General features: G+C 51.7%; 1 protein-coding gene across 1 annotated transcript in view; it reads right to left on the bottom strand.

The window, feature by feature from the left end:
* The window catches only part of TSPAN18 (tetraspanin 18), a 182,163-nt gene extending 160,371 nt beyond the window's left edge, over nt 1-21,792 (bottom strand). Inside the window, exon 1 of the mRNA XM_059931432.1 lies at nt 21,520-21,792. The gene's annotated coding sequence lies outside the window, so the exon portion shown is untranslated. The remainder of the gene's footprint in view (nt 1-21,519) is intronic.
* Nucleotides 21,793-22,134: the final 342 nt, after the last annotated feature.

Here is a 22,134-nt window from a genome sequence, read left to right as displayed (position 1 = left end):
TTCAGGGTGATGAAAACGTTCTAAAATCTATGGTGGTGATGGTTCCACAACTATGCACGTGCACTAAAAGCCATTGAATTTTATACTTAAAGTGGCTGAATTGTATGGTATTTAAAATATATATCAATAAAGCTGTTGTATTAAAAAAGAAACCTCACAAAATTCAGGGTGTTAATCTCTGCTATGAATAGGGAAACAATCACCTTGTATCAGGACCCTTGACAGTACTGGTCAATGAATTTCCTTTTTAAACATCTTTAGATTAGTCACACAGATCAGAGTTATTAACATTTAGAATTTATTTTTTGAAGAGGAGGTGACCATCTTACACACTGTCCCAGGAAAGGTGAGGTTGAATAGTGGAAATAATTACCTAAATCCTAAATAATTAACTTGGCATCCTGCCGTTGCAAAGGCAGGAGAGCTGCTCAGCATCTACATTAAACAGATTATCCACGTGATCAGATTGTCCACTTCAGATTGATCCCAGCACCCTGTCTCTTAATCACTGCCTGAAATCACTGCGTATACTGCCCCAGACAGCCACAAGGTATCACGCCGGAAGGGGACTTGGGGATCAGCTGGTCTTCTCCTTCATTTTACAATGAGTGACTGAGGCCCAGAGAGGGTAAGGGACTTACCCAAGGTTCATAATGAGTTTGTAAGTAGAGAGGATTAAAACTCAGACTCCCGTCTTGAAATCCTATGTCTTTCCACTCCACCTTGGCACCACTGGGCCATGTAGGACAGCATGCTTTGGTGGTCAAAGCTTAGTGCAAGGGCAGATCACTGCCCAGTTACAGAGCCAGCTGCGTCACTGATCGACTGCGTGACACTCAGCCTCCCAGGCTCCTGTCTCACCATCCTCAAAACAGGAATGATTTTCATACATAACCTGTAGGGCTGTCGCAAGGATTCAGCAGGACAATATATGTCATGTATTCTCAATAAATTCTAGCTCTCTTAGGGCCAGAACCTGGGGTGGGGACAGGCACACAAAATAAAGTGGATCCTGCTGATGGGCTTGGTGCAGGAAACATAAGGTCTTTGTCCTGGTGTCCACGGCCCCTCCTCCATCAGCAGCAGCAAACTGATCACCATCCCTGTTTCCCTAGTCACCTCTACTGGGGTCGCTGAGAGGAAAAGGAATGGGACCCAGTGAGATGCTATCACGTTGTGTCTCTCCAAAGTTAAGAACGAATCATCCTCTTGAACTTTGTAGTTTCTCCTGACCCCATGTTAATTTCTAGCTCCAAATAAAATGATGTCTCTTCAGTATCAGGAAAAGGCTAAAGAGTAATTTCAGGTTGGCACACGGTCTGCCTAATGAGATCGGATCCACTCATTTGCGGAGTCAGGGAAATCAAGATGCGGGAAGAGCCTCATCTCAGACCATCTGAGACACTGCAGAAGAAAGTGATGATCTCTTTAAAAGTAAAACTGGCAGCCCTGCCTCTGTTGTGAGGGAGGAACCAAGGCCCAGAGAGGTTGAGTGATTTGGCCCAGGTCACACAGCCATAGAGGCTTTTGATAAAAGAGAGTGAGAACCAGATCTCCTGACCTCATGGCTCTGCTGGCACTTGGAGGGGCCGGGGGGTGGAGGGGATAAAGGGGAGCGAGAGACGGGAGGGGAGTTTGAGTGTGAAAATGACTATTCATAACTCTGAGTGTAAGCAGTTGTGAGAGCATGAGCCTCTGAGGGAGAGGGAAAAACCTATGGGGCATCTGACGTCCCACCTGCCCTTGGACCGTGAGCAGATAAGTGTGAACAAGTGTGAGCAAGAGGGCTGTGAGCGGGAGTGAGTGAATGAGTGGTAGGAAATCCGAGTGCTGGAGAGAGAACAAGAGGAGAAAAAACATTTGGGCCGTTTTCAAATTCCCACAGCCGAATAAATCAAAACAGATTGTTCTGAGACAAAGAGGCCATTTCAAACCACATCCTTTACACCAGAATAGACCCTCAGTGGTCCATGTGACGCTTTCTTGCAACCAATAATAACGGAGACAGCAACGTTCACAATCATAGTTAGGATTCTTGAGCAGCCATGATGAGCAGGTGTGATCAAAGCCCACTTTCCAGATCAGGCCACTGAGGCTTGAAGAGGATAAGTAACGTGATCCCTACACCTCCTTGCCTGAATGATTCCTGGAATCAGGAAGCCTGGTGCGCAGCGGAGATGCAACCAGCAAGTGTCACCTGGAGGCGCCAGGTGTTCCTGAGAACCGTCCCCTTGAGGCAGGGCCACTCTGGCTGCTGCAAGCAGGATGGAGAAGCAAGGCACCAAGGAGCAAGCAGGGAGTGAAGACGGAATGTTCCCAGCTGCCCCACGGGCAAAGCAGATGCCCGTCTGTGCAGGAGTGCCTGGTGCCATGATGGCTAGTATTAGCTACTAAGGAGCTGTGGTCATCGCCTCACCTGGACGCCTGGCCCTGACCAGCCAGAGGAAGGCCCTGCCCTTCCATGCAAGCTGGGGCCTGATGCACAGGATTGGGCCAGAGAGGAGGGCACTGCCAGGGCCCCAGAAAACAGGTCTCCCGTCTCCCACCTCAACCTCAGCAAAGGGAACTTGGGTCCAGGCGGCCACGTCTCAGTAACCGCCGAGTCTCCGCTCCCAGTGGGCGTGAGGGGACAGCACCGGGCCGGCTGTGGGGAGCAGGCAAATGTAGCTCTGCCAAAGCAGCCACGGCCACCAGGTACACCGTGCATTTTCTCATCGTAAACTAGTCCCAACCCCCAATCAATCCTATGATGTGGTATTACTCTCCTTGCTTTACAAATGAGTAAACCGAGGCTCAGAGGGACTAAATCACTCGCCCAAAGTCTCCAAAGTTGCAAGTGTACGTACGCACAGTCAGGACTGAATGCAGCCTGACAAGGAGACGTTGCTCCTTCCACCTCATCCATCACTCACCCGCAAAGCCCTTCTCTCTGACGGAGGTTGGGAGTCCCAGAGGGCAGCGTTTTGTTACAAGTTTCAAAGGCAAATCCCAACAAACAACCTGAAACAGAAGGGGAGAGAGGTGTGCACCCTCCCAAGGGGGCAGCCCCTGCTCACCCCCTGCCTGCTCTTGCCACGTAGGGGCCTATTTGTCAAGGAAGGGAGAAATCTAGAGTTTTATGCTACATCTCTTTTTCAACTGGTTACAATCCTCTTTCTGTTTTCTGTTTTGTTAACAGAATTTAAAATTTTGAAATATACATACAGAAAAGTACATAGGTCTGAAATGTACAACTCCATGAGTAGTCACAAACTGGACACACCTGTGAAACCACCAAGCCGAATAAGGAAAGGAAGAGACCAGCACCCAGAAGCCCCTCATGCTTCCTTCCGGGCCCTCCCCGACTTCTGCCCAAACGGAATCACTATCGTGACTTCTAACACCATAGCTTCACTTCGCCGACTCTGAGCTTTATATAAATAGAATCATTCTGTGTAGATAGAATTCTGTATAAATAGAATCATTCGCTTTCACCTCTGTTGTCTTTTGCTCAACATCTGGATTCTGAGATTCCCCCCAGATTGCCATCAGCAGCAGTTCATTCATTCTCTGCAGTGTAGTACTCCCATGTCCATTCTACCATTTATAGACATTTGGGTTGTTTCCAGGCCCCTCAGAGAGAATGAAGCTACGCACATTCTTACACATGCCTCTTGGAGAGCATGTACGCATGTACGCTTTTCTGTTGGAAAGAGTGGAATTGATGGGTCATACGGTATGTGTATGTTTTAGTTACATTTCCCAACATTTTCATGTTGGGTCAGTTTCATGTTTTAAACATTGTGCACCTTAAACAAAATACATCTGCAGCTTGGATCTGGCCTTCAGGCCACCACGTTGCACCTTTGGCCTGTGCGCTTCATTCATTTTAGCCACTGGCCAGACCATCTTCCTTGGTGCCTCACAAATTCATATGATACAGTGGGGAAAATTCTCATAATCCCCTCCACCAAACTGCTGAGTGAATGAGGCCTCAGTAAGCTGTCAATGGCTGTCCTTCAGTGGGTGTTTCTCTATGACAGCGGTCCCCAACCTTTTTGGCACCAGGGACCAGTTTCGTGGAGGACAATTTTTTCCACAGATGGCGGGGGTGGGGGGGATGGTTCAGGCAGTAATGCGAGCGATGGGGAGTGGCAGATGAAGCTTTGCTCTCTCGCCCGTCGCTCACCTCCTGCTGTGCGGCCCGATTCCTAACAGGCTACGGACCGGTACTGGTCCACGGCCCGGGGATTGGGGACCCCTGCTCTACGAGGATGAAATTACATTGAAATCACTTGAGCAGTCTCTTCAAAATACACATGCCCAGCACTGCACTAGTACCAACCAGACTTCCTGAGAATGTGGACGGCCAGGCATGATTATTTTGAAATGTAGCCCAATTAAGACCCACTGCCTGAGGCCATAGAGCACAAAGCCAGTGACGGCAGAGCACCCAGGTTCCCAGTGGCTAGGCTCTACCTAGCACCCCAGGGTTCCCCAAATCTACCCTGTGGGCTAGCACTCCACCCTCCTGCAACTGTAACAGACATCAGTAATTGATCTTGGCACTCCTTCCTGCTGAGCCCGAATAACCCAGCCTCATCTACCCTTCAGCAGGCCCTACCAGTCGATCAGGGTTGGCATTTGAGATGAAATGTATTTGCCACGCCTGCTATTCAGTGTTGGCCCCCGGAAACCCTTGCCATTTTCTCAAGTGGTTCAGCCTTCTTATTCCCAGGATGGGTAAGAAACAGAGAAAGGACCAAACCCAAGCCTGGCCCCATTCTTTAGCTTATTTGATTCTGATTCCCACGCCAACCCTACGATGCTTGCCTTGAAGATAATTTATGTCTGCCCTGGGGTGTTTTTGTTGGTTTGGGGTTTTGGCTACAGGTTTTATGGGTGGCAAACAAGCCCAGAGAGGGCTAGTGCCTTGCCCCAGGGGAACTTGAACCATCTCCCCATTTCTAATTCAGGGCTCTTTCACTCTACTCCAGGGGGCCTCTCACAACCAATTAGGAACTACTGGAAAAGCCAGAAACACGATGGTAACCTCATTCATCTCAAACCAATCACATCTGGTTCACTTCTCCCTGCTAAGCAGTAAACAGTGGAGACAGCGCCCAGGCTGGCTGCAGGCTGGGATCTCAGCTCAGAGACAAGGCCGCGGCCAAGAGCCGGTGAGGAGTCATTTTCACGCTGATCCCTGGGCTCTAAGAAAGAGATTTTCCTTAATGAGGCTGAGATTGGTGATCCGACATCACTAAAAATTGCCCTTTTCCAAAGCAATAATCCACACAAACCCAGGGAGGGGCTCCAATGTGCAGGTGCTTCCAGCAGCAGCCCAGGGGGGCCTCTGTGGTCCTACCACTTTCTGTTTTTATTAACATTTGCAGAAAAACTCACAGTGTGTTTTGCTGCAAATGAAAACCAAGCAATCTCATTTTCTTCCCTCAACCAGGCCACAGGGCTCCTTCTTGCTCTTCTCCCCTCACTCACGCTAGAATTTTTTTCTTAAGCTCAAAAATACTAAAAGTTCCCTAACATCTGCAGACTTGACTTTCAAGGTCATTTTTAGCCAAAGGTGCCCGAAACTTGAGTCCTCGGATTGTGTTACAACGGCATCTCCTCCCTCAGGAACAGCTGTATCTGCACCTCCAAGTCTTTGCCTTCTATGGAGATTTGGGGCTTCCAGGGGCGGCAGAGGAAGGCACCCAGCATGCCCGTCCACATCCACATCAGGAAGTGAAGGCAAGACCAGAAACGGTTGCAGTGTTTGGGAGACTTCTGGCTACTTCCAGAGGGGGCAGGACTAACGCGACGGGAAAAAGGACCCAAGGGCAACTCAAGATGTGTGGAGTTCCTATTCCTGCACACACTTCTCTCCAAACTTCTGGGGACTCGTGTTCATGGCGGTGGCCCGACTCGGTTACTCAGCCTCCTACCAACCTGCACTGCTGTTACCTAGTTTCACATGGAATGGAAAGAAGTATCAAGGCTTTACCAGCCCGAGGTCACACACGCCAGAAAGTGGCAGGGCCAGAATCCACTCATGATGGCCTGACCCAAGGCCCGGGCTCTAACCACTGCCCCACAAGGCTCTCTTCCCATTACCTACTGAACTGACCGGAATGGACTTTGCCCTAATCCCATTCCTCCTCATCCCAAAGATACAGTCATCTGCTGCCTTCAACATCACACTTATTTCCAACGAGGCTCTGGGTGACACCTTAAGGCCCAGGTTCAGGGCCCAGCAAAACCCACCCAAGTGCACACATGTGTACGCGTACATGCGACATCAACTCCTGAATTCCTTGTTGGGGGGGAAAAGTGCTGCTTCTGTTCACAGCCTCCTGTAAACTGGCAGGAGAGACAAGACTACAGATGTGAGCTAGGAAGATGACCTGCCACTCCCCATGGCGGGGCTCTTAAGGACAATGTTCTCTCAAGAACCTCTAGGTACCAAGGCAAAGACAGTCTCAGAGAATCAGGCGGCATCAGGAGTGTGAGGGTGGGGAGCCCCGCCAGGACCCGGTAAGAAAGCATCTCTGGCAAAGGGCAACTTTGTATGGCAGGGAAGGAGGGCGAGGTGGGTACTGGAGAGGCTGTGTCCCCATCACTCTCTGCGTGGTAGCAGTACCAAGCCTGAGTCACCCACATAAGGGGCAGGGGATCCTCCAGGTGAGACCAAGAGAGCAGAAACTCTGCGTCCTCAGAGGGAGGGGCCGAGGGGGCCTGAGACTTGGGAGAAGCTTGGGAGGTGAGAAGAGTGAGCGAGAGGGCCCAGCCTGAGTCAGGCACCCAGGAGAGATCTCCTCCTGGTGGGTATGGCTCAGGGGCTTCAAGACCAGAAAAGACTGTTGTGCAGTACTGGACTGGACGGTTACACACCCTCTGGATGTACCGCCCTCCACCTCAAGCCTTCAGTAAAAGTCTGGTACAGTCGTCCCTCGAGACTGGTTACAGGGCCTCCATGGATAGCAAAATCCACCGATGCTCAAGTCCCTCATATAAAATGGCGTAGTATGGGCTTCCCTGGTCGCGCAGTGGTTAAGAATCCACCTGCCAATGTAGGGGACACGGGTTCGAGCCCTGGTCCGGGAAGATCCCACGTGCCGCGGAGCAACTAAGCCCGTGCGCCACAACTACTGAGCCTGCGCTCTAGAGCCCGCGAGCCACAACTACTGAGCCCGTGTGCCACAACTACTGAGCCTGCGTGCCTAGATCCCATGCTCTGCAACAAGAGAAGCCACCGCCATGAGAAGCCCGCACACGGCAACGAAGAGTAGCCCCCGCTCGCTGCAACGAGAGAAAGCCCACGTGCCGCAATGAAGACCCAACGCAGCCAAAAATAAATAAACAAATAATAAATTTATTTTTAAAAAATGGTGTAGTATTTGCATATAACTTACACCCATCCTCCTGTATCCTTGGCATCTCTAGATTACTTATAATACCTACTACAATGTAAATGCTATGTAAACAGTTGCTGGAGTGTGGCAAATTCAAGTTTTGCTTTTTTGGAACTTTCTGAAATTTTTATTTTTGAATATTTTCAATCCGCAATTGGTTGAATCCACCAATGCAAAATCTGTGGATGCGGAGGGCTGTCCGGACACACAATGGAAGAAAGAAAGAATGAATGAACGCCTACACCAAGCAACACCAGGAGTTCCTTTTCTGCATTCAACAGGCCTCCCAGGCAAAGATCCCCTTACAATGGAAAAGGTGGGGCCTTGCAATGTTTCAGAAAAACCCTCCCAGTTTCCCATATCCCTCCAACCAACTGGGTGATCTATGGAATTCCATAATCTCAGCACCTCAGGTCTCCCTTCCATAAAACGGGGATTAAAAATCTCACCACGATCAGACTGTGGGGCATCAAATGAGATCATATATATGGGTCTGCTGGGTACATGGAACAATTCTGCTGTGCTTCTGGAGAGGAAAGGGAATGAAAGAGGGCCGACGTGGCAGGTCATTCCAAGCCCAGGACCCAGTGGATCCCGCTTGTGCTGTCCCTTTTTCTTCCAGATGAGGAAACTGAGGTTCGATTAGGATAAAAAACTTGCCAAGGTCATGCAGCTTGTGAGGGGCAGAGCCAGGATTTGAACTGCGGGATTCAGAAGTCGGAATTCCCACTTGCTTACGGCCCTACTCGAATGCCACCTAGACTCTACAGCTGCCTTCGGAACTCCTCCTTCTCGAAGAACATTTAACTTTAATCCCGTACATTCCTCCCCAGCAGACATGCACACAACTTTATTTAAATATATTGTTATCATTATTATTGTTTGGCCAAAAAGATTCCTTATCGGTGAGATCTTTTTCTCTTTGCACACAAACACACACACGTACCTCTCCAGCAGGTTTGAATAGACCTTTGTGAGTGGTAGGGCTACTTAGAAAGAAAATTTGCCCATTATATGAATTCAATTACATAGCAACCACTTTTTTAAGAGCATATTTATTTGAGCTTAGTGTGCGGCGAATCATCAGACATTTTCTTTCTTCTAACTCTTTTGGGAAGAGAAAATGATCAAATGAAAGGGAGGAAATGTTATGCATATCATCCCAGCTATTGAGAATCATGCTGATGGGTTTTCCTCTCGCACTTTTAATTTACTTAATACCCCCGCTTCCATGAACAACCACGCCTCGGCTTCCTGAGCGCTTGTCTCCAGAGGGTTCGAGGCTTTCCGGTTGTAGCCCCCACTGCAGACTCTAAAGGGAGGTTCTAGAGTCAGAGGGGACATGGAGGAAAAGCAGCCCCACCCCCCTGTGTGTGGGCGCGATGTCAGCGGTCCTCCGCGGACACGAGCGCTAGTTGGAGCCCAAACGGGGTTCGGCTCCAGGTTCTGACTCTCTGGACTCCCAGTCCAGGGCTCTCCCCATCTCTTCAGCTGCGGACGGTAAGGACGGCAACTCAGGGGTTGAGTCTAGTCTGCGGTCCAGCTCTCTTGGTGACCCCGCCCTGCTCCCCCAGATCCCAGGCCTCCTTGAGCCCATCAGGCTCTGAGCTCGGCCCCTGTTGTCCCCATTTGGTCTCTGGGCTCAGAGACGGGAAGGGTCCCCGGGGACAGCCGCCACCTGTGGCCCCAGCGCTCTCCCCTCCGCAGCGCCAAAGCTTCATCTCCTCAGCCTCGCAGAACCCGCAGGCAGTGGCCTCAGAGCTCGCTCTGTTCGCCTTGGCTCCGCGGCCTGCTTCCCCAGCAAGAAGCCGCTAGAAAGGAAAATAAAACAACAACAAAAAGCCTTTTGATCTGCCAACGGACGTCCCCGTCCAACCCTGGAGGAAGGTGGAAACCACCCTCTGTAGTGACCTGCTGGCCTCCCTCTCACAAGTGTTCTCCAAAGGGCCCCAGGTTCTTTCAGAGACCCCACCTAGCCCAGGCTCCTGGACCCCATGAGATGAAAGGGTCAAAACGACATCTGTGGGGACCAAGTGGGGATGGGCAGGGGGCAGGAAGAGGCCAGAGAGGACCAAGCAACTATGGGAGAGAGAAGATGGCCCCTGACCCAGCTGGCCACTCCACAGTAGGTGGTCTCCACAGATTGTCTGCTGGGTGGAGTGGCAAGAAGGGGGTGTGTTCCAGAAAAGCAATTCAGTTCGCCCGTAGGGCATCAGGCAAAACATCACGGCTGTCCCCGCAGGGATATACTACGCATCCAACACAAGAAGACGCGGTAAGTAACTGACACGTGAGCTGTGCCTCTCCCCTACCCCATGGTCCACCCTGGAGACCCCCTACAGCTTCAGGGGACAGTTCCGCTCACTCTGGTAGCCCCTACTCAAGCACCTCCTTCGGTCTCTTGGCTTGAAGGCAGCCTGGAAGCTTCCAGAAGTTGATGTCCCCAGGAGCAACCCTCAACCAATGAGAGACGGAAGTCGGTGACCACTCGCTGGGTCGATTCTGAGGTGTGCTTCACACAGTCCCTGGGAGGGTCCCCAGTGGGACAGGGCCCCAGGTGCCCACAGCGGGAGGCTGCTCATTAGGGCATCTTTCGTTGGCTCCCCTCCCTTCCCTGCCCACTCACCTCTCTGGAACCAACCTCATCATATATAAACTCTATGTACCCAGATCCATGCTCAGGGTCTGTTTTTGGAAACCCCCAACTGAACCAAGGCAGAAGTGTACATGCTAAGACAGAACAATTGAAAAATTGCAAGATGCAGAGTCGAAGGGATGGAACGCCGCAGGGTATATAGGAATGGCAGGCACCATGTACACAGCTGTGGTCATTTACGGGGAGAACAACTCAGCAGGGACAGGGGCTGCTCACACTGGTTGTCTCTCGGTGAGGAGACTGGCTTAAGACTCAGTTTCCATTGAATATGCTTTTGATCTATTTCCGTATTCTCTTACTATGTTTACTCTGATTATTTTTTTCTTAGGTCTTTCACCAGTAAAAAGTGATTCGTTTCAAAGAGCTTGTGATAACTCCCGGAAAATCAAATAAATGAAGTACGGAAAGGGAGAAAATCCCAGAATCGATAATCCCCCTCACTTCCTAGAACCCTCCCACTTCCTTCTCACCTCCTCATACCCTTGGCCTCCCTCTCAGCCCACATGCAGGACAATAGGTCCCAATTCCCTTAGGGGTTTGACAGCTGCCATCGAACAGGGGATTAAGGACTGGAGGGGAGCAAAGCGCCAGGTGAGAGGCCTCCAAGACCCCAGATCCTGATTTTCTCCCACTCTGGCTGTTAAGACATGGACTGGCTCCAACAGGGAAGACCCTGGTGTCCCACAGAGGAGCAGAGCCAGGGAACAGACCATGTAATGCTGGAGAGCGGGCTTGGGGTTCAGACCTCCTGAGTCTTTAAAGAGATGATTAAATTAAAATGAGGCTTTTAGGGCAATCTGACTAATGCCCTTATAAGAAGAGATTTGGACCCCCAGGGGACACCAGAGGTACACGTGCACAGAGGAAAGACCCTGTGAGAACAATGAGAAGGCAGCCTTCTGCAAGCCAGGAAGAAACTTCAGAAGAAACCACGTCTGCCAACACCTTGATCATGAGCTTCTAACCTCCAAAACTGTGAGAAAATAAAATTGATAAGAATTAACTTATTTAGTCCTCACAACAACCCAATAAATTAGGTATTATTTTTAGCCGCATTTTATGGATGAGAAAATGATGAACAGAGAGGTTGAGTAACTTGCCCAAGGCTACGGAGCTGGTGAATGGTAGAGCTGGGACCGTAAACCATTCTATTGGATGAGATTAGACTCGTTAAGTGCCTGGCACACTGAAAGTGATCAGTACCTCAGCTGCGCTCATTACCCAAGACAGCCTGAAAAAGACTGGTCTACAAAGGGAAAAATGGAGGGAGGCATTTTGTGAGCACCTGACAGGTGCCTGGGATGGATGAGCAAAGACAGACAGGGTCCCTGCCCTCCAGGGGTTATGCTAGAGTGGGGGAGATGGAAGTTAAATAATCACACAGACGAGTCAACAATTGCCCAATCGTGACTAACTCCTGTTAGGGAGGGGATGGTGGAGCAATCAGAGTCAATAGGTGGGAAATTTGGCTCACTTGGGAGTCCAGGAGGGCTTCTTGGAGGAGGTGATGGGATCCAAAGGATGAAGAGGACTTGGGTAAAGAGGGAGGGAAAGCATTGCAGGGATGAGGGAAGAGCATGCAGAGCAGACCTGTTTGGGTTGGGGCAAGGTGGCTGGTGGGCTGGAGCAGGCCTGGGTGGGGGAGGGGCAGAGGCTGCAAGAAAGCCTTCTGAACACAGGTGAGAATCTACTGAAGGGCTTCTGAGAGGGAGAGCGAGGCGGCCAGCACAATCACATTACACAACAGATGTTTTCCCTAACAAAATGTGTAAGTCGAACTTCAGTAAACTGAATTTTATTTTTAAGGCAGTAGGGAGGAACGGGACTCAGCGTTAATCTGTCTGTAAATTGGATGAGGATCCTCTGATCCAGCTGGCATTTTCATAGATCCGGCCGCCTCGAGTGAGGTACACCTGTTAGGTTGTAATACCGGAGGAGGACTGGCCTTCCATGTGTCAGAGTGTGGGCGGGCATCTCTGCTGGTTGAGGCCATCTGCTCCCCCCTAAGTCGCAGGGACACCTGATACTGCAAACGTGGCTTTCCCCAGGGAGCCGCCACACAGCCTGTTTCCTGGTGACCACAACTTTCCAGGCCGCCCTTCCCCATCTCCTCCTCATCCTCCAGGCTTTAACTTGTGCTTACTTCCATGGGGAGGCCTTCGCTGCCCCCGCCCCCAGATGTAAGTGCCTTTCATGAGTTTGTCCTGGCACCCCTGGCTCCCCACTGGGTTTGTCTCCATGCTGTCTGCAGTGCCCCCACCTAAGGGGGGTTACGGGTAGAGGCCTTGGTGCATAGCAAGGAAGGGTGCGATCCCTAAGAAGCTATGACTAAGAATTCATCATTCATTCCCTCACTCATTCATTCTGCATGTATGAACGTCTACGAACATCTATTCAATCCCAGGCACTGAGCTACACACTGCAGGCTCCATGGAGACTGAGACAGACAGGTCTCTGCCCTCATTCCATTGAGGGAAACAGATCATAAATAAAATAATTAGAATAATTCCAACATTCATTGAATACTTTTAAAGTGCCACATTCAATCCTAAAAGATACATTTATGCATTTTGACCTTATGTTATCTTCATAAAACCTTATGAGGGTGATCATTTCGCAAAATATACAAATATTGGATAATTATGTTGTACACCTGAAACTAATATAATGTTTTATGTCAATTACACCTCAATTAAAAAAAAAAAAACCTTATGAAGTGAAATAGTCGTACAGGGACTTCCCTGCTGGTCCAGTGGTTAAGAATCCACCTTCCAATGCAGCAGACACGGGTTCAATCGCTGGTCGGGGAACTAAAATCCCACATGCCGCAGGGCAACTAAGTCCCCGGGCTGCAACGAAAAGACCCTGCATGCCACAACGAAGATCCCGCATGCTGCAACCAAGATGCGACACAGCCAAATAAATAAATAAATATTTTTTTAAAATATAAATAAATAAATAAAACGGTGGTACAGAGGAGTTAAGTATCTTGTCAAAGGCCAAACAGAGGCCATGGACTGTGGGGGAACTGGGACTTGAACCCAGGCCCTTATGTTCAGAACTCCTAACCCCGATGGCGTGTTGCCTCTTATGCTTTCAATGCATGGGGGTGAGGTGGTGTATCTGAACCCTCGGCCTCCACAGCTGAGCCTCCAAACCCTCCTGGGCCCCTGTGAGATGGGCGCCAGAGCTGGGAGCCTTGGCTATTTCCTCCTAGGCCCCCTTCTCTTGATGAGAAGTCCAGACGACGTGCCAGGGAAGAGGAACCCAACTTGCCGACATCACAGTGACTTCCGGTGCTAAAGGTGAACCCAGGATAAAGAGCAAGAACAATTCATCTGGACCAGATATTTTCAGCCTGAGAGGAGATGGAGACGGCAGGCAACTCCAGAAAGACAAGTTGAGAAAAATGTAAATGGTGCCTTTCACGCAGTCCTTTCAAATCATTACTTCTAGAAAACATCCTATCTGCAATTGGTTATAATTCACATGCACCCATGTTTCTTAAGCCCACACTAACGCCCAGCACCCTTCCAGACCTGTTGGGAGGGAACAAATATGGAAAACAGCATCTGACAAATGTTAGCAGTGGACAAAGTGTGTTTGATGCAGACACTTACTCTTTTGATGCTTACAACTAGGCCACGAGGTGGGTATAAATCCCCACTTTATTGACAAGAAAACTGAAATGTACAGAGATTAATTTACTTGTTACTTACTAGTTGTATAGTTGTGTGACCTTGGGCAAATTACAATACTTAGCCTCTTGGGTTGGTTTTCTTGGTTGTTAAATGGAGCGATAACAGTACCCACCTGTTATGGATTGAATGGTGTGCCCCACGTATCCTAACCCCTGGTATGTATGAATGCGACCTTATTTGAAAACAGGGTCTTTGCAGATGTCATCAAGTTCAGATGAGGTCATTAGGCTCTAATCCAATATGACTGGTGTCCTCATAAGAAGAGGAAAGACAGACACAGGGAGAACACCGTGTGATGACAGAGGAAGAGGCTGGAGTGATGTGCTCACAAGTCAAGGAACACCAAGGATTGCCAATAGCCACCAGAAGCAAGGAAGGAAGAACCCTCCCCTAGAGCCCTGCTGACACCTGATTTTGGACTTTTAGCCTCCAGAACTGTGCGAGGATGAATGTCTGTGGTTAGAAGCCCTCAGTTTATGGTACCTGTTACTGCAGCCCTAGGAAACCAATACATCACTTCATCGCGCTCTTGAGCTGGTCCACAGCTCTGCCCCAGTGTTTCGGGGGGAGGGACTGCAGAAGCTGAGGTCTGGGAGCAGGAGTGAATGAGATGTGTTTTAGGGACCCCACGTGCCTGACTCACAGCCTCACCGGCCTGCCTCCCGCCAGCACTTTTCAAAGAAGCCGGGAGCATCCTGGTGCAGCTACAGTGGGAGGCCACTCTCTCAGTGCCCCCAGGAACAAGCATCCACTATGCCAGGGGGCCACGGGCCACCTCCGAATCCCGTCTTGGGGAGCCAAACTCTCTCAAAGAGCCCTCCACCCTGGTGTCCAGCCCGCCAGTTATTCCTGTGAGGTCTTTTGCAGGGGACAGTAAATCCCCATTATTCTAGGGGTGCTTGTATTTTGGCTGGAGAAGCACCTCATTCCCCTGGGGGCTAAAAACTCAGACAAGATGAGTACCCTGGGCTGGTCCTGCTGAAGAGAGCCCTAAATGTCAGGCACCAGGTGGCGGCGGGCTGCCCCCCAGGAGGCTGAGGCACGCTTGGCCAGCGAGAGTGCTGCAATCTGTCCCAGCCGGAGAGGCAGCGACACGGGAGGGGGGTTCCTCTCGGCAGCACCCTCAGGCCCCGCGCCCACAGTGGTAATTAGACGTGAAAAGACGGGCCTAAATCCAAGGGCTGGGGCTCCAAATTCTTCTCCCATTTCAAATGGAAGCCGTAGTAGTTCAACTCTTATGAACTAGAGAGCCCAGCCCCAGGCCACCCAGGATGGGAGCCCAGAGCCTCTCCATCCAAGAGATGGGAGCGACAGGCATGTGTGCGGGGGCGGGAGGGGGGGCACTTGGAGCCTCTCCTCGGGGTGCTGGCCCTTTGCCAAAGGCATCTCTCGTTTCTTACTCAGCTGGGCGAGGAGCGATGTGTACACATATTGATACCTACTAGGTGCCAGGCACTTGATCAGCTTTATAGCTTTCTACATTCTTCCCATTTTGCAGAGGAAAAAACTGAGGCTCAGAGAGATAAACAAGTGCTAAGTAGAGGTGTCAGGATTCGAAGCTAGGTCTGACCACCTTACTGTTCTCAGAAAAACAGGGCTAGAAACCCTCGTCAGGCCCCCTCTCTTTACCTGCCCAACCCCACAAGGAGCGAAAGGGGCCAGCAGGAGACTGCATAGATGGGACAGGAAGCATAGGTAACCTTCTGTGTCATTTGGGGGACACCCCAAAGCTTGAATGCACAGCAGTTCCCAAAGTAGCGTATATGGGGCCGAAATTCCTATGGCTTTCACTATGAATATTTAAAACTAAGGCTTCTCATGCCCCTACACTACTCCCTCAGCTTTCAGATAGTTCCTGCAGCCTCCCTCCAGCCTTCTATCCCCTTGGCCCTTCTCCCCCTGCCCCATGCACACACAGAAGATGAATACAGAAGCTCTTCCCCATTAGGGTATGGGAGGAGGAGATAGGAGCAGAAGTAGGTGTTGGAGGGTCCTGGAAGAAGTTCTAAGAGCAGTAAACTTCAGTAAGGCAAAGGAGGCCATGGGAGCTCTGGGGTGAAGGTCAAGGGTCTGGCTTAGTGCCCTTGCTGTGTGCTTACTGGCCAGCCCCTTGGCCTCTCCGAGCCACTCCCCCTCCAGTGTATTACGGGCACTATATGATCTGTCCAGAGATCATGTCCATGTACATGGTCTGTAATCTCTAAAGAGCAATGCACGTCAGGGATCATTAAGGAAAGGAAGCGTCCGTGTTTTAAGGACTATGTGCCAGGTCTATACTAGAAGCTTTAAATGCATCATCTCAATTAATCCTCAAAGTACTCTATCCAGGAAATATAAATGCAGGGAGTTACTGCTCAGTAAATACCCAGCCTCCCTTGCAGCTGGTTTCGGGCCAGGTGACAGTTCTGACCAATGGACTGGAGCTGAAGTGATGTGTGTCACCTCCAGGGGACACAGTGGAGCGTTAGTGTGCCTTTTCCTTTGCCATTGCTCTCTTCGTCTTCTGCGGTAACCATGGATGCCACATCATCCTGGAAGTGCAGCTACGAACATGGTGGAGTCACCATCCGCCTGCGTCCCTGAGTAACTGTGTACAGCAGAGATCCACGTTAGACAAGTAACATGAGTAAGAATTAAACCCACTGAGAGTCTGGGGTCATCTGCTGTGGCTGCTGGTGTTACTTAGTTTAACACTGTTATTGTTGCTATTATTCTGCTTTTCACAAATAAGGAAACCAAGGCCACATAGCCAGTAAATGGCAGAAACAAGATGCAGGTTCACATCTGTGACTCCAACACACATCCTCTTTCAATTACAACCTTTTGTTGCTGAATAAGATCATCCCCTTCCTGTAAGCAACCTTGTCCCAAAAAACTCCTACCCCTCAGTGTCCCCAGGATGGCTGAGTAATCAGTGCAGGATGAGAAAAGAGAATCTCACAAAGCACTCTGAGCCTGGAAAAAGAGCAAAAGCAGGGAGGAGGGGGCCTGATCGCATCTCAGGGAAATCTTTCCTGGGGCTTTGGAGCTCACAGGAGGTTTCGATAGGAGAGGAAACATCACAGAGTGGTTTCGAGCACAGAAGGGAGAATCAGATCAACCTAGGATCAAATTCCAGTCCTACCACTTGCTCCCTTGATTTTTCTGAGCCCTACTTTCTAATCTGTAAAATGGGGACAATATCTGAACCAACTTTGAGGGTAGAGGTGAGATGAAGCATTGTCTAGCTCCTGGCCCATGGTGAGCACTCCCCAAATGTCTGCCATAGTGAAGATCATCACTGGGATGGCTCAGAGAACAGCCTTTGCTGGAGGGAGATGAGGCCGAGGTGCAGCCAGAGGCTGCCCCGCCAGGATGGCTGACATAGCCCGGACAGCAGACCTGGCCCAGCTCACATCCCTGCAAAAGACCGAGGGGCAGAACACAGAGAGAGAAGCGGGGCCAGCCAGACATAGTGCAATGCAGCAGAGGAGCCAGATTATTTATTTTAAAGTCGAAAGTGTCTTCTAGGAGGATGGCCTTTTATTTGGGTGAATCTGGGAGTTGTTTATCAGCTTAAACTCATTATCTGCACATATGGTCTTCGTACTATAGTTAAGGGTGGGAAACAAAGGATGGAAGGGAAAGGATGGGCATATACTAGCTGATGAAATATCATCCCTCAAGTGCCAGTAACCAGGATATGTTCAGTGACGTCACATTGGGCTTCCTGCCACAAGGATGGGGCTATCATGAGAATACTCACAAGATTTTAACTCTGGAGTCCCTCAGTGAGGCAGGGAAAGGAAGAAAATAAAAAAGAAAGAAAAGCAATTTGTTTTATTCACCCTTGTCTTCCATCTCAAAAGCAGACACACACACACACACACACACACACACACACACACATGCACACACACACTGTGCCCAAAAATATCAGAGCTGGAAAGGATCAACGTTGATCCCTCCCTCCCATTTCACAATAAGAGTATTAGTAATAATAATAATAATGACAATGATGACTGAATATTTGTTGAGCATTTACTACCTGCTGGGCACCGTGCTAAGTGTTTCCCATGTTTTATCTCGCTGACATTTCACAGCACTCTGATACAGTACAATTAGTCCCATTTCACAGATCAGGAAACTGAGGCACCAGAGGTTGAATGGCCTAAGGTCACACAGCAAATAAGTAGAAGGAAGCCGACATTCAAACCCAGGCAGCCTAACCGCCTCACAATGCTGCGTCTAGAGAAATAGGGAAACTGAGGCTCAGAGAGGGGCGGTGAATCACTCGAGGTCCCACAGCTCCATGCATAACAGAATTGGGGCTAGAACACAAGTCTCCTTACTCCTGGTCCAGCTGGTCCAGTGACCTTTCCACTCCATCCTGTTGCCAATCAGTACGTACACACACGCATAGGACTAGTGAACATGCTGTTGCTCATCTCCAAGTTGTTCAGTTACTAATTAAAGCAGCAGTTTTGGGTACAAACAAGGGGCAAGGGCTGGACCTTAAGATAACAAGTGCTGAGATGAAAGAACTGCTTTGCCAGCTGCAAACACTGGGACCCATCTCCCTCTCCCTCTCTTTTTAATGAGTGTTACATTATCTGCACACAACCCCACCCCCCAGTCAGAGCACTGATGCGGGTCCAAGGTGGCAGCCCATGCAGCAGGAGGAGCCCAGGCTGGCGGGTTACTTAACAGCATCAGATTGCAAAAATACCCCATCAACCTATCATCTGCTCTGGGGGACTAAAGTGCTGGTTTCCAAGGCCCCCTCCCTTTGCTGTGTCCCAGCTGAGCATGAACAAATGTTCCTGATTTTCCTTCTCAATGGCTGATGAAATAGACCAGAAGAGCCGCCCTCTGGAAAGAGGGGTCCCTAAGAGGGGCAGTCCAGCCCCCACTCTTTGCTCTTCCCAGGAAAGATGAGGGAGTAAAAGCTGCACAGGCCTCCAGAGAAAGGTAACATGCAAGCTTGTGGACAGAAATGGGGATCCCAGCAGGAACTGATCACCAACATCACCCTCTCCGTCCCCAAACCGCAGTCTGATGGAGGACAGGCACCTGGTTCACTTTGCCGTGTCGTGGTGGAGCGGGGCAAGACGGCCGGGAGCGGCGCCCCCCACTGGACAGAAGGCAGAGCAGGGCTGCTTAGCGCCCTAAAACGTTAGACTCTCCTGACTTTAAGTTTCAAGCCTCCTCCACCGCCACCCCGGCCCCAGACCATTAAAAACTCACTAATTCAGGGAGCTGTTTCCAGGCTGACAGGGCAGTTTTTAAAGGAGGAGGGGGTACTTCCTGGATCAGCCCAAGGTGTCCTAACTCCAACTCCAGATGAACTGATGCTTCTAGAAAGTGGCCTGGAACTTTCACTGATATACCGCCATTTCAGCCTCGGGCTGGGTAAAGATACACCAAGGGTCTGCCATTTGAATGGATGTGGGGACCGGACGACCAGGAGACAACAGTGCCCAAGACCTGAAATTTTGCTGAATCAGAGATCTTGGAGTTTGCCTGGAAGCAGTCTGAGTCCACACATGATACTCCACATCCAAACAGGGATGTCAGCAGTCCCAGGGGGTCTCAATTCCCTCCCATCTTCGGGGCAGGTTGGGTGTGAGTGGGGGGCAGGGAGCAGGGGTAGAACGCAGAGCCGCCAGCCCTCTGGGGGCCCCTTGCTCACTCCCAGTGTCCAAGGGCAGGGCTGTTCCAGGCAGGCTTCCCTCCACAGAAAAACTAGAGTCATTAAAAACAAAACAAAACAAAACAAAACAAAAATACAAAACAACTCCTTTTGTTTTCTGGCCCCATGGAATGTCTTGAAGACAAATACAGAGACAGCAGCGGGCTTCTCCACCCTTTCCTCTGTCTCCTCCCTACTCGTCTGTCCTCTTCTATTCAAAATAAAAACCATGCTGATCTTTCTTTACAGCAACTTTGTCCTCGAGCAATTTGAGAGCATCCAACAAAAACATTTGCTACACTGAAAGCAAGAACCTCAACTCTCTTTCAGGGACTACCCTTTTCCATCACCTTTGCAGGGGACTCTGGGGACATGAGAGGGGGGAGGGGGGCTGCCCAATGAGCTCACATTGGCATCCATGAGAAAGATGAAAACTTCCGCCAGCCGCTATGAGGCCACTGCACGTTCTTTGATTTGCTCATTTGTACTCACTTGGGGTGCAGGGAAGAGGGAGGGAATGAGAGAGAAAGATGAGGCCACAGTGCCTTCAGGGTCCCTCCAATGTCGAACAGCCCACACATGACAGAGATGATGCTCTTCATAGTTGCCAGCAGCCGTCTGGCTCCCTGAGGCCTTGGCACAGACCCACAGACTCAACACACAGGGGCCCTGAGGTCCCACAAGGGGACACGTGGCAGGTTTCCACCAATAATTGTGAAATGACCACATGAATGTGGCCTGTAGACTCCAGACCCCAAGAGGAGGGGCTCTTGTTGACTAAGAAATTTACCACTTGAAACTGGACTGCTAAAGTTTTTAAGGGCCCCCATCAACCCCACCCTGTGCCTCCCAGTTTATTTGTGCCCAGAGAGGGGATTCACCCCAAGACCCTCAACCCACCCACACCAGAAAGGGATCTGGCCAGATCCAGGGAACAAAGGTACAACTTTTACAAAAAGGGTGCATTCAGCGGTTTGGGTTTCAGACTCCAAAGAAACCTCAGAAAGTTAATGCTCCCATACACTTACTCCACACCAATTCGCTGTTAATGTAAAATTCCCCTCCTTTTTGTTTTTCTGGGGGTGAATTTTTTATTCACCCATACATCCTGCCAGCTCCCCGAAGAAAAACCAGCTCCTGACAGCCAAGCTTTCCAACACACAGCGCAGTTATAACTGGGGGCATCCCAGCCTCACACTCCGACCCTCTGCCCCGTTCTGGCTGGGGTGGGGTGCTCCTCAGGGCTGGCCCCTCGTGTGTTGGGGGTTGGTCTGCGGTTGTCGGTCCTGGATTTCGGTGCATTTGTCTCGCAGGAACCAGAACTCGCCTTCCTGTGGGTGAAACGGCCAGGGAAGGGCGCCCCCTCGCGGGAGCGAACTCACCTCAATCCAGCCGGGACTCAAAGCCGGCGCGAAGCCACCCGTGCCCTCCAACCCTCCAAGCGGACTCCCGCTGCGCCCCCTAAATCTGGACGTGCTCGAGCCTCGGATCCAACGAGCACCCAGTGGAGTCGCCGCTTCCCCAAACCGCACACACCGAGTACGGAATAAAGGGGGCCCCGAAGGAAAGCGTGGCGCCCCCGCCCCGCCCCGCTTCCAGGGACTCCGAAGGCGACCAGCCCTCAGTGGCCCTGCTGGGCCCGGCAATCCTCACGGCCCGGATCCTCGCTCCTAATCCCTAGTCACTACCTGCCCCCCTACAGAGCGGCATGGCGCGCACCCCCTCCCTCAGGACGCAGCCCTCGCCAAGACCCCGACTTGTAACCACACCTGCCACCCCCACCATTCTGCTGCCCCCCCCCACCCCCAATCACCCGCCCAGAGCGCCGAGCAGCGCTGCACCTGTCCCGGGGGAAGCCTCTGGCCCTCGGCGGATTCGGATGGGGGCGAGCACGTCTCCCCCGCCCCTTCCCCAGCCTAGCCGAAGTAGAACTTGGTTCCTGGGCTTCCCCAGGACCATCCTGGGATCCCCCCATTCCACCCCCACCCCCACCGTGCCCAACAGTCGCCCGGGGGGAGGGGGGAAGCGCGCTTGGGTCCCCAAGTCCCCGGGAGCGCGGCGGCGGGGCGCACGGAGGGCACTGAGGTGCGGAACCCCTACCTTCCAGCGGCAGTGGCCGGATCCCGCGCCAACTCCCGTCGGCGGCCGCGGGGGAAACTTTCCCCGGGAGGAGAAGCGCACTCGCAACTTGCTCGGCACAGGCTGCCTTCCCGGCGGTGGCGGCGGCGGCGCGTCCGGGGACCGGCTGGCGAGAGGCGGCGGCAGCGCTCGCTCGGGGCTCGGGGCTGGGGCTGGGGCTCGGGCTCGGGCTCGGGCGGCCTCGCGCGGCTCCGCGGTGGATCGCTAGGCGCTGCGTCCGCCCCGCAGCCTGGAGCCCCCGAGACGCCGGCGGCAGCTGCAGCCGCCCGCCCGCCGGCCCCACCTCCCCGCCGCCGCTCCGTCCCTCCCTCCCTCTCCCCCGCGCTCCCTCCCCGCCCCAAACCTCCTCCCCTTCAGTCTCCAGTCGCCGCCGCCGCCGCCGCCGCCGCTGCCTTGGCGGCCGCCGTGAAAGCATGTCTCCTCCGGCGAGCTGCCCCACCTGCCCCCTCCCGGGCTTGGTCCCCGCCTTCAGTCCAGCATCCAGGCCTCGCTCCGGGGGCCCCTGGGGCCAACCTCTGCCCTTCTCCCCTTCTGTCACGCCTGCCCTCCTCCCCACTCTGCTCACGGGCCCTCGCT

This window comes from Balaenoptera ricei, chromosome 8 (assembly GCF_028023285.1).
Source record: "Balaenoptera ricei isolate mBalRic1 chromosome 8, mBalRic1.hap2, whole genome shotgun sequence".
Lineage (NCBI taxonomy): Eukaryota > Metazoa > Chordata > Mammalia > Artiodactyla > Balaenopteridae > Balaenoptera > Balaenoptera ricei.
Note: the sequence above shows the minus strand (reverse complement) of the source record. Positions and strands in the feature narration are given on the sequence as shown.